General features: G+C 45.4%; 1 pseudogene; it reads left to right on the top strand.

Moving 5' to 3' along the window:
• Positions 1-483: 483 nt before the first annotated feature.
• LOC119625000 (U4 spliceosomal RNA) lies at positions 484-565 on the top strand (annotated as a pseudogene).
• Positions 566-10807: the final 10242 nt, after the last annotated feature.

The raw sequence follows: 10807 nt of genomic DNA, 5'->3' as shown, positions 1-10807 counted from the left end.
AGCCAGGCGTGGTGGCACACGCCTGTAGTCTCAGCTACTCAGGAGGCTGAAGCAGAGAATCGCTTGAACCCAGGAGGCAACGGTTGTAGTGAGCCAAGATCGCGCCACTGCACTCTAGCCCAGGCGACAGTAGGAGACTCCATCTCAAAAAAAAAAAAAAAAAGCTGATTTCTGGACATGGGGTTTGAGGATATTGGTAACACAAACGGTTGCTCACTACAAATCCTCACCAGAAACAGCACTAAAGAACCACGGTGTGGACTGACTCCTCTGTGCAAGTCACTGACAGCGCCCCTGTGTTTATACTGTGGGCCCACGAACCAAGCAGCCACGGCGGCAGGGACGGAGGTGTGCATGGACTCAGCCACTGTCTTTCACTCACCAGAGCTGACTCGGCTGCCTTCTCGCTGAAGCCATAAGTGGAGACTAAGGCTGAGCTATGGCACCTTAATCATGAGGGATCCCTTCCAAAAGGGAAGACAGAGCTTTGCGCAGTGGCAGTATCATAGCCAATGAGGTTTATCCGAGGTGCAATAATTGCTCATTGAAAACAAAATGGAAGACAGGTGACTTTTCCCCCTCCCTTGAGTAAACACTTCTTCCACAGATGAATTTCCTTTTCCTGATTACCATGCTTCTGCCAGCAACTTACCAGCCCATTGAATGCCTCATCCACTGCCACAAGGCCAGACACCCACATTGCTTCTGATCACAAATCCACTCACAGCAAAAGAAATGGGTCCATATGCTGGTGCCCCCCAGATGCTCTGACCTTACCGTGGTCCCCAGGGGTAGGTGATCTTCTGGATGGTAGAATGAATGGCCCGTTGGAGACTGAGCTACAGCATCTGCTGGCAGACACCACCTGGTGATGCTGGGGTTCTGTCCCTTAGGATGCAGTAGATGCTCTGAACCAGTGACAGTACTGCCAGAGTTCACAGGTCTGGGCACCAGAGGTAGACGTGAGTGCATCTCCGACTGCTACACCTATGACTGTTTCTCTAGATGTTTGTTTCCCGTCTCCATCACTTTGAATCAAATGCCTTTTGGATTCACGTAGCAAGTGATTTCTGCTCTCTGCCGCTGAGACCTGACTGGTATGCTTACTAAACCAGAACCACCCAGGGAGGTTCTGGGCATTTGCCTTTCTAATGAGTTCAACATTTACTGATAAAGGTTCTTTGAGGTAACTACAGGGTAAGTTACTTCAGGTGGACGGTTGTGAAGGACACTTCATCACGACCGTGGGGAAGCTCAGTGACCCACTCCTGCCCTACAACAGACAGCACCTTGCTAGTGACCCATTATCTGATTACAGAACGTGGGCATGAACTGGGTGAACTGGGAACTGGGTAAAATGGATGGCAGCCAGGCCCTGGAGCAGGAATGCCTAGATCCAAATCCTGTCTCCACCACTCACTAGCTATGTGGCTTTCCATAAGTCACTTTACTTCACTGTGCCTGCACAGTGTAACATGAGGAGAAGAATGGTATCTACCTTATATTGTTGTTTTGAGGATTGAGGACTGAGGATTAAGTGAGTTCATACACAAGAAGAGCTTAGATCCGCTAATCTGGGGCCAGGCACGATGACTCATACCTGTAATCCCAGCACTTTGGGAGGCCAAAGCAGGTGGATCACCTGAGGTCAAGGGTTCGTGACCAGCCTGGCCAACATGGTGAAACCCTGTCTCTACTAAAAATACAAAATTAGCCAGGCGTGATGGCAGGTGCCTGTAGTCCCAGCTACTCCGGAGGCTGAGGCGGGAAAATAACATGAACCCGAGAGGCAGAGGTTGCAGTGAGCTGAGATCGCGCCAATGCACTCCAGCCTGGCGACAAGAGCAAAACTCCGTTCAAAAACAAAACAAAACAACAAAACACTTCACCTTTCAATGTATGAAATACTATCTTCCCCGCCAACACACACACAATCTCATTTAAGCCTCAAAATAATTCTTAGGTGAGGCAACGAAGGCCCAGAGAGGTTAAGTGACTTACCCAAGGTCACACAGTATGTCACAAATGTAAAACTGTAACGGGGGCCAAGGACTTAAACTTATTTTTCCTGTATTCCAGGTGCAGGGACAATATCCCCTCAGCATCTGGCCCCAAGGAGGTCAAACATAGCCCTGCATCCTGTGGGCCTTGAGTGGGAACTGATTCAACCGTCACCTATGGCTGCAGAAACAGCGTGTGCCATAACAGTGTGACTGTATTAACATCTTGCCCCACAATTTCCTTCCAATGTTCTTCCCAGAAATTGCTCTAAAACTCCAAGTCCCCATGGAAACCTCAGGAGAGATTGCCTATTGACTCTAAGAGAAATTCTGCTACAACTGCTCCCTAAATAATAAATGGATGCTTTTTTTTTTTTTTTTTTTTTTGAGAGGGAGTTTCGCTCTGGTTGCCCAGGTTGGAGTGTAATGGCGTGATCTCGGCTCACCGCAACCTCTGCCTCCAGGGTTCAAGCAATTCTCCTGCCTCAGCCTCCCGAGTAGCAGGCACTTGCCACCATGCCTGGCTAATTTTTTATATTTTTAGTAGAGACAGGGTTTCTCCACGTCGGTCGGGCTGGTCTCGAACTCCTAACCTCAGGTGATCTGCCTGCCTTGGCCTCCCAAAGTGTTGGGATTACAAGCATGAGCCACTGCAAGCAGCCTTTTTAAATTTTATTTATTTTTGTGTGTGTGTGTGGACACCGAGTCTTGCTCTGTCACCCAGGCTGGAGTGCAATGGCTCAATCTCAGCTCACTGCAACCTCCACCTCCCAGGTTCAAGAGATCCTCCTGCCTCAGCCTCCCAAGTAGCTGGGATTACAGGCATCTGCCGTCACACCTGGCTAATTTTTGTATTTTTAGTAGAGACAGGGTTTCACCATGTTGGCCAGGCTGGTCTTGAACTCCTGTTCGAGTGATCCACCTGCCTTGGCCTCCCAAAGTGCTGGGATTACAGGCATGAGTCACTGCACCACACCAATAAATGGACATTGTTAAAAGCCTGGCCTGAACAGATACCTGCTGTAAAGCTCAGGGCCAAAGCCACATTCTCCCTGGACTGCCAGGGTAAAAGACATAGTTCATTCTCTGGTGCTAGGCTGCACGGTCAGCTTGGAGTAAAGGGGAAAGTGTACTGTGAGCTCCTGCTCTCAACATCAAACACAACACATGGTGCTTTCCATATCTGCGTTTGTGACAAGGGGTTGGAATGAGGTGCCTGCTAAGCATGTGAGAGAACTAATTAAAGAAATCCATGGTGTTCTTTGCTCTCTGCAGAAGTCATTCATAATGTGCTTTTCAGACCACAAGGTGGAAGACTAGGGCTTGGAGTTAAGGCTGAAGGGACTGCAGACGAAACCTGTTTGAAAAAGGACAAGATAATCTAAAAAAGCAACAGAATCTAGTCAAAGGGAAGAATTCAAAGAACAAGACTTTAGCAGCAGTTTTCCAGCATTATCCTGAGATCCAGGGGAGTGGCGGACTTGATGTTTCAGACCCCTTTGGTGACAGGAGTTGTTCCTTTATTGAATACTTGAGGAATATTTGTTGAGTGCTTACTATAAGGTGTCAGATACTGTACTAGACACTATCTTACAGTGGAGAATAAGGCAGGGAGGACTCACAGTGCAATGGAGGGAGATAGAAAACAGACTTTTAGACCAGGTGTGGTGGCTCATGCCTGTAATCCCAGCACTTTGGGAGGCTGAGGTGGGCAGACCACTTGAAGTCAAGAGTTCGAGACCAGACTGGTCAACATGATGAAACTCCATCTCTAATAAAAACACAAAAATTAGCCAGGTGTGGTGGCACATGCCTATAATCCCAGCTACTTGAGAGGCTGAGGCAGGAGAATCTCTTGAACCCAGGAGGCGGAGGCTGCAGTTAGTCGAGATCACGCCACTGCATTCCAGCCTGGGTGACAGAGCAAGACTCCATTTTAATTTTTTTAAAAAAAAGGAAAACAGACTTTTAAACAAGTAAGTGTGCAAGATCATTTCAGTTAGTGATAATTGCTATGAAGAAAAAAAGGTACTGTCATGTTGACTGGGGCAGTCAACTTTAGATGCGTCATCAGGGAAGAATTACCAGACTCGGAGCTCAGACCTCAATGTCAGGGAGTGTCAGCCAACAGAAGATAAGGGGGAAAAAAAGGGTCAGATCAGAGTAAACAGAATGTGAGGTCCCTGAGGAAGGAATGAGCTTGATCTGCTCACCAAGAGAAACCTAACGGCGGAAGCAGCACAGGGAATGGGCCAGCAGTGGCAGAGCTGAAATCACAGAGACAGCTGCAATCCAGACCACACAGGGCCCGAGAGCCAGGGTAGAACAGTGGATTTAGCTTAAGGACATGCTGAGGCCATTGCAAAGTGGTAGTGATTTGTTGTTGTTTGAAAACAGGGGAATGAGATGGTCTGGTTTTTAACAGATCACTCTGTATGAAGGAGAAATGAAGCAGAAAGAAAAAAAGAAAAAAAGATCACTTTGGCTGCTTTGTGGAGAAAACATTACAAAGTGGGAAGAGGTCAAGGAAAAAAGCAAAGAGTTATTGGGGTGGTGCCTGAGGCTTCCCCATGACCTGGATGAAATATCCCTGAAAGTTATCCAGCTTTCTTTCATCTCTGTCAATGCTGAAGAAGGGCTGCATGAACCAAGGGATGGATTGAGTCAAAGGGAGTGTCCTACGGAGTGAGAACTGAGGAGTGTTTGCCCTGCTTGAGACAGAGGCCCTGGAGAACAGAGGTTTGGATGTCATGGGAGGTCTCCTTGGAGGGGCAGAAATGGATAATTCATTCTTCATACTGGAAGAACTGGCTGAGGGCCAGGCAAACAGCAGTCTCCCCTGCTGACCCACATCCCCCTGCAGTACCACCCCCTTTCTCTGCCCCCTTCCCAAACCACTCTACTTCCTTCCTCCCATTCCCTCCTGAACCCACGGAAATTAGGCTGTCATCCCCATCACTCCACTGAAATTGCCCAAAGACCTCCACACTGCCAAAACCAATGGTCATCTCAGTCCTCAACTTACTCATCAGCAACATCTGACAGAGCTGATCCCTCTCCCCTTCTAATACCACTTTCTCCTTTGGGCATCCTTGTTTTCTCCTTCCTCCATGACCATTCCATCTGCTTCCCCATCTCCTAAGCCCTAAATAAAAGGCTAGGTCCCTGGACCTTTCCTCTATCCACACACATCCTTTCAATGATATTATAGAGTCCTGTACCTTTAAATATCATCTATTAACGGATGTCTCCCAATTTGATATTCCCATCCTACACCTCTCCACTGACTCTGGGACCCCTTTATCCAACTCATATATATATATATATATATATATATATATATATATATATATAAAATTAATAAATATGTATTTAATAAATTATGAGTTGGATAAAGGGGTATATATATTTAATAAATTAATTATATGTGTGTGTGTGTGTACATACATATATAGAGAGAGAGAGAGAAAGAGAGACAGTCTCGCTCTGTTGCCCAGGCTGGAGTGCAGTGGCGTGATCTCAGGCTCACTACAACCTCCGCCTACCACACCTGGCTACCAACTCCTATTTGACAGCTCCTATCAGACACCCAACTGGCACCTCAAATTTAACATACCCCCAATAAAACTCCTGATCTTCCTCCCCAAAATTACTCCACCCACAATCTTCCCCAACTCAGTAAATAGCAACCAATCTTCCACTCAATGTAGAAGTTCACTGTCTGTCTTCTCCACAAGAATGTAATGTCCATGAGCGCAGGATTCACTGCTGAATCACCAGGGCAGTGATACAGCAATAGTAGAGGTCTTCAACTCCTGGCCTCAAGTGATCTGCCTGCCTCAGCCTCCCAAAGTGCTGGGATTATAGGCAGGAGCCACCACACCCAGCCCTCCAGCTCTTTTAAATAAGCATCCTCCATGAAGAATTTCTGCAAATCATCAAGGTGTTAATTGCTATATGCTGAAGGTACACAAGCCCCTACCAGTCTGAGAGTCCTGTGTAAGTCATTTTCTCTTTCAAAGTCCTGATGAAAAGGGGACTCACAGAGAATCCAAACCACAGCCTGCAGGCTTCCTCATGCTTCTGCTTCACTGCTGAGCCAGCCACTGGTCATGGCCTGTACTGCTGTCAACCACCAAAATACCAGACTCAGTCAGAACATTGCTGTCCACTGTTCTACGGGAAATCAGCAGCTACTTCCAAGGTTCCCACAGAGCCACATGGGGCCCCTAGTGACACAGTTCTTTCTTTCCTTTCCAAGAGACAGGGCTTTCCAGAGAGTAAGAGAAAAGGGGTAAGGGTGCACCGTGGCACATCTCTCATTGCACCTGCCATCAAGGAACCCTCTAATGTATAATCATCTAGTCTGGTCCTCTCAGTCAGATGTCATCTTCACTTGCATTGATTTTCTCTCAGGGACCTGTTCATATTTTTCTCTCCTCTAGCAAAGACATCTTTGAGGACTTCTAGCCCACGGGACAAGCCTATACACGTCTGAACCCTAAATGAGAACACAGACCATTTGGCTTCTTTCCCACAAGGCTCTTGAACCTCATGCAAAACAACAGGACCAGACAGACATCTGTGTTCAGGGTTTGTGAACATTCTGGGAGGGGCGATAATTCCACACAAACTGTGGGACACAAAGGGGGCAGTCTGCACAAGGACACAGAGGCTCACACCACAATTCTTTTCTTCTTTTTTTTTTTGAGATGGAGTCTCACTCTTGTCGCCCAGGCTGGAGTGCAGTGGTGCAATCTTGGCTCACTGCAACCTCCACCTCCCAGGTTCAAGCGACTCTCGAGCCTCAGCCTCCCGAGTAAGTGGGATTACAGGCATGCGCCACCATACCTGGCTACTTTTTGTATTTTGGGGAGAGACAGGGTTTCACCATGTTGGCCAGGCTGGTCTCGAACTCCTGACCTCAAGTGATCTGCCCATCCTTGGCCTTCCAAAGTGCTGGGATTACAGGTGTGAGCCACCGTACCCGGCCTGGAACACCACAAATTCTTATTTCTGACCCAGCTAAAAATATCCTGTTACATGCTTGAATGTGCACTGAATTATTTAGGGAGGACTAAACAGCCAAATCAAAACTCACCAAGAATTCTGTGACTTAAAAAAATACACAAGTTTGTCTCCTATGAAAGAGTTCCACAATACAGTATTTAGGCAGGCATGCAACTCGGCTCCACAGAGTCACCAGGAATCCAGGTTGAAGGTGGCTACCAACTGCCTTTGATAAGTAGCTTCTGAGGTCACTCCAGTCACACCATTTCATCTGGTAAGAAAGCGGGCAAAGGTGTGAAGGAGTGGGCAGGAGTTTCACAGGTCATGTAAGTGGTACACACACTTCCTCTTGTATCCAGCTGGTCACATGGCCACACCTGACTGCAAAGGAGACTGGGAAATGTAGTCCATGGCAGAGTAGCCACACACCAGTCACAAGGGATAGAAAGCTATGGCCCAAGGGCCAACCCTACCAGCTCTTGGTTTTGCAAAGTTGTTTTTTTTTTCCATATACAAACATATTTTTATATGAAATTATATAAAATACAGAAAGAGGTACAATGAATGTATGCAGGATGGTGGTTACCCTGAGAGAGTAAGGGGGTAATCAGAAAGCAGCATGAAGCTTCTGAGGTGCTTTTTTTCCTGAAATTGCATCCTGGCTCTACTACTTACTAGCTAGTAACTTGGTGAGCTATATGAAAACCTCTCCCTGCATCAGTTTCCTTATCTGTAAAATAGGGATAAAAATAGTACCGACCCCATCGTATCAGAAAATTGCCTGGCATACAATGACTTCCAGATAGTACACAATGAGCTCTATTAGTTATTTTCTCTAGACAGTTATATTCTTAAAACCAGGGTGATTATCAAAAAGGACATTAGATTTATCCATCACATTGTGTATTTTTTAAAAAGAACATGTTTATATATTAATTATAAATAAAAATTAATCTTGTAATATGACTGTTAAGCAAAAGACAAGCACTGCTCTTTAGTGGTATGCGCATCTGAGCCTAAGATTAGGTTTTATTATAAAAATGTAAGTCTAACTTTTTTAATAGTAAGCAACTCAAGCCTAGCAAAAATACTGCTTCTGTTGCTACTCAGTGAGAAAACATATTTATATATTTAAAAAGCTAAGCAATTTGTACAAGGACACCTAGACAGAAAAGTAAACTTAGAATGAGGTTTCTGATAATGAAGGTTACTGTTTTTCCCCTCTACAGACAGACTGGCAGAATATTCAAGCAGACAATGAACAGGGCACAGATGATAACAGAACCCTGACCCTCAGCTCAGCGGTGATCAGTACGGAGAGATCAGGACGTGGTCAAAAATTGCAGGCTTCCCCATGTTGTTGTTGTTCCTACTTTCAGCTTGGAATCAGACAGAGAAAACCAAACATACTCTTCCAATCACTTAGGATGTCCAGCTTCTAGCTGGAAATAGAAAACCACGTTTTTCCTTAACCTCCTAAGTTCATAGTTGGAGCAGAGTCTGTTGTGGAAGCTGTAAATCCAAGATTCGGGCTGAGCAGATTATGTTGTCTGGTGAGGACTTGGTCTCTGCTTTGAAGATGGCACTGACAGGCTCCGATGAGTGGAGGAGCACCAGGGCTCTTGTCTTTCGCAAATTGGATAAAATGACACAGACACAGTTGGAGTTGTTTTAAGGAGCAGAGCGTTTAATAGGCAAGAAAGGAGAGAGAAGAAAGAAGGAAAAAGTTCCCCTGTACAGAGACAGAGGGAGGGGGACTCCAAAGCCAAGAGAGAAGACCCAGGTTTTGCAAAGTTTTATTGGAGCTCAGCCACACCTATTCATTTACATATTGCCTGTGGCTGCTCTTTTCGGCTACAAAGGCAGAGTTGAGTAGTTGGGGCAGAGGCCTTAAGGCCTGCAAAGTCTAACATTTACTGTTTGGCCATTTACAGAAAACATTTGCCAACCCCTGCTCTAGAAAAAGAAGAGAAGGGCCAGATGCAGTGGCTCATGACTGTAATCCCAGCACTTTGGGAGGCTGAGGTGGTGGCGGGATCACTTGAGGCCAGGAGTTTGAGACCAGCCTGGCAAACAGGGTGAACCTCTGTCTCTACTATAATAAAAACACACACACAAAATTAGCCAGGTGTGGTAGTGCACACCTGTAATCTCAGCTACTCAAGAGGCTGAGGCCCGAGAATCGCTTGAACCTGGGAGGTGGAGGTTGCAGTGAGCTGAGATCGTGCCATTGCACTCCAGTCTGGGTGACAGAGTGAGACTGTCTCAAAAAAAAAAAAAAAAAAAAAGGAAAGAAAAAGAAAAAGATAACAAAACACAACAAAACCATGGATTTGGTGGGACAACTAGCAGTCTATGGTTTCAAAATTCATCTTGGGGCCGGGCACAGTGGCTCACTCCCGTAATCCCAGCACTCTGGGAGGCTGAGGCAGGCGGATCACCTGAGGCTAGGAGTTCGAGACCAGCCTGGCCAACATGGTGAAACCTGTCTCTATTAAAAATATAAAAATTAGCCAAGTGTGTTGGCGCACGCCTATAATCCCAGCCACTGGGGAGACTGAGGCAGGAGAATTGCTTCAACCCGGGAGGCCGAGGTTACAGTGAGCTGAGATCATAACACTGCACTCCAACCTGGGCAACAGAGTGAGACTCTGTCTCAAAAAATAAAAAATTTTAAAAAACTTTAAAAATTCATCTTGGAAATTCTTATGAAACAAAAACATTTATTGTAGCATTTTTTTTTTTGTCATACCAAGAAGCAAAAAACAACTTATAAAGGACTGTTAAATTATGGACCATATGTATCGCAGAATACAATGTAGCCTTTAAAAAGAATTTTCTCATTCTTGTTGATTTTCCAATCAATATGTACTGATTAGAAAACATTCAAATATATTAACTTTAAAAAGTAAAATGTATTTTTATTTGTTTAGTGAAGGGGAAAAAAGTAAAATACAGTACAATATGTTTAGGATGCTACCATTTGTCGGGGGGGGGAAACAGAATTTAATGTATAATACATACCTCTATGTGTACACAGGCATAGAAAATTCCTGGAAAGAAGGATATAAAATAAACTGAAAAAGAGGTTGTTTCTGGGTGAGAACATCAGGAAATTGGAGGACAAAGCAGGAGGGAAGTTTACTTTTCACCAAATACTCTTCTATACACTTTGAATTGGTACAATGTACATGGTACCATCTATTTTTTAATTAATTAAAAACTAAACCAAGGAAAACACACAAAAAGGTTTGCATTTACTACCATTGCTAACCAATTCCTCTTCTGAAAGACATACTTTTCTTAAAAGCTCCAATAATATCTTCAATCAGGGAGAGCCAGTTCTACTGAGCTGGGAACCATTTTATATTTTCATATTTGCTTCCCAACTCCTTGGTGTGTCAAGTTCTCAGAGATACCCTGTTTCTGTTGCTTTCATAGTCAACTGACAAATTCTGCTTTAGGCAGGGCACGGTGGCTCACGCCTGTAATCCCAGCACTTTGGAAGGCCGAGGCAGGCGGATCACGAGGTCAGGAGGTAGAGACCATCCTGGCTAACACAGTGAAACCCCGTCTCCACTAAAAAGACAAAAAAAAAAAAAAAAAAAAATTAGCTGGGCGTGGTGGCGGGTGCCTGTAGTCCCAGCTACTCAGGAGGCTGAGGCAGGAGAATGACGTGAAACTGGGAGGCGGAGCTTGCAGTGAGCCAAGATCACGCCACTGCACTCCAGCCTGGGCAATAGAGTGAGACTCCGTCTCAAAAAAATTTTTTTTTTGCTTCAGTCAGCCGGGTGCTA

The sequence above is a fragment of the Chlorocebus sabaeus genome, chromosome 8 (genome assembly GCF_047675955.1).
Source record: "Chlorocebus sabaeus isolate Y175 chromosome 8, mChlSab1.0.hap1, whole genome shotgun sequence".
In the NCBI taxonomy this organism is placed as follows: Eukaryota; Metazoa; Chordata; class Mammalia; order Primates; family Cercopithecidae; genus Chlorocebus; species Chlorocebus sabaeus.
Note: the sequence above shows the minus strand (reverse complement) of the source record. Positions and strands in the feature narration are given on the sequence as shown.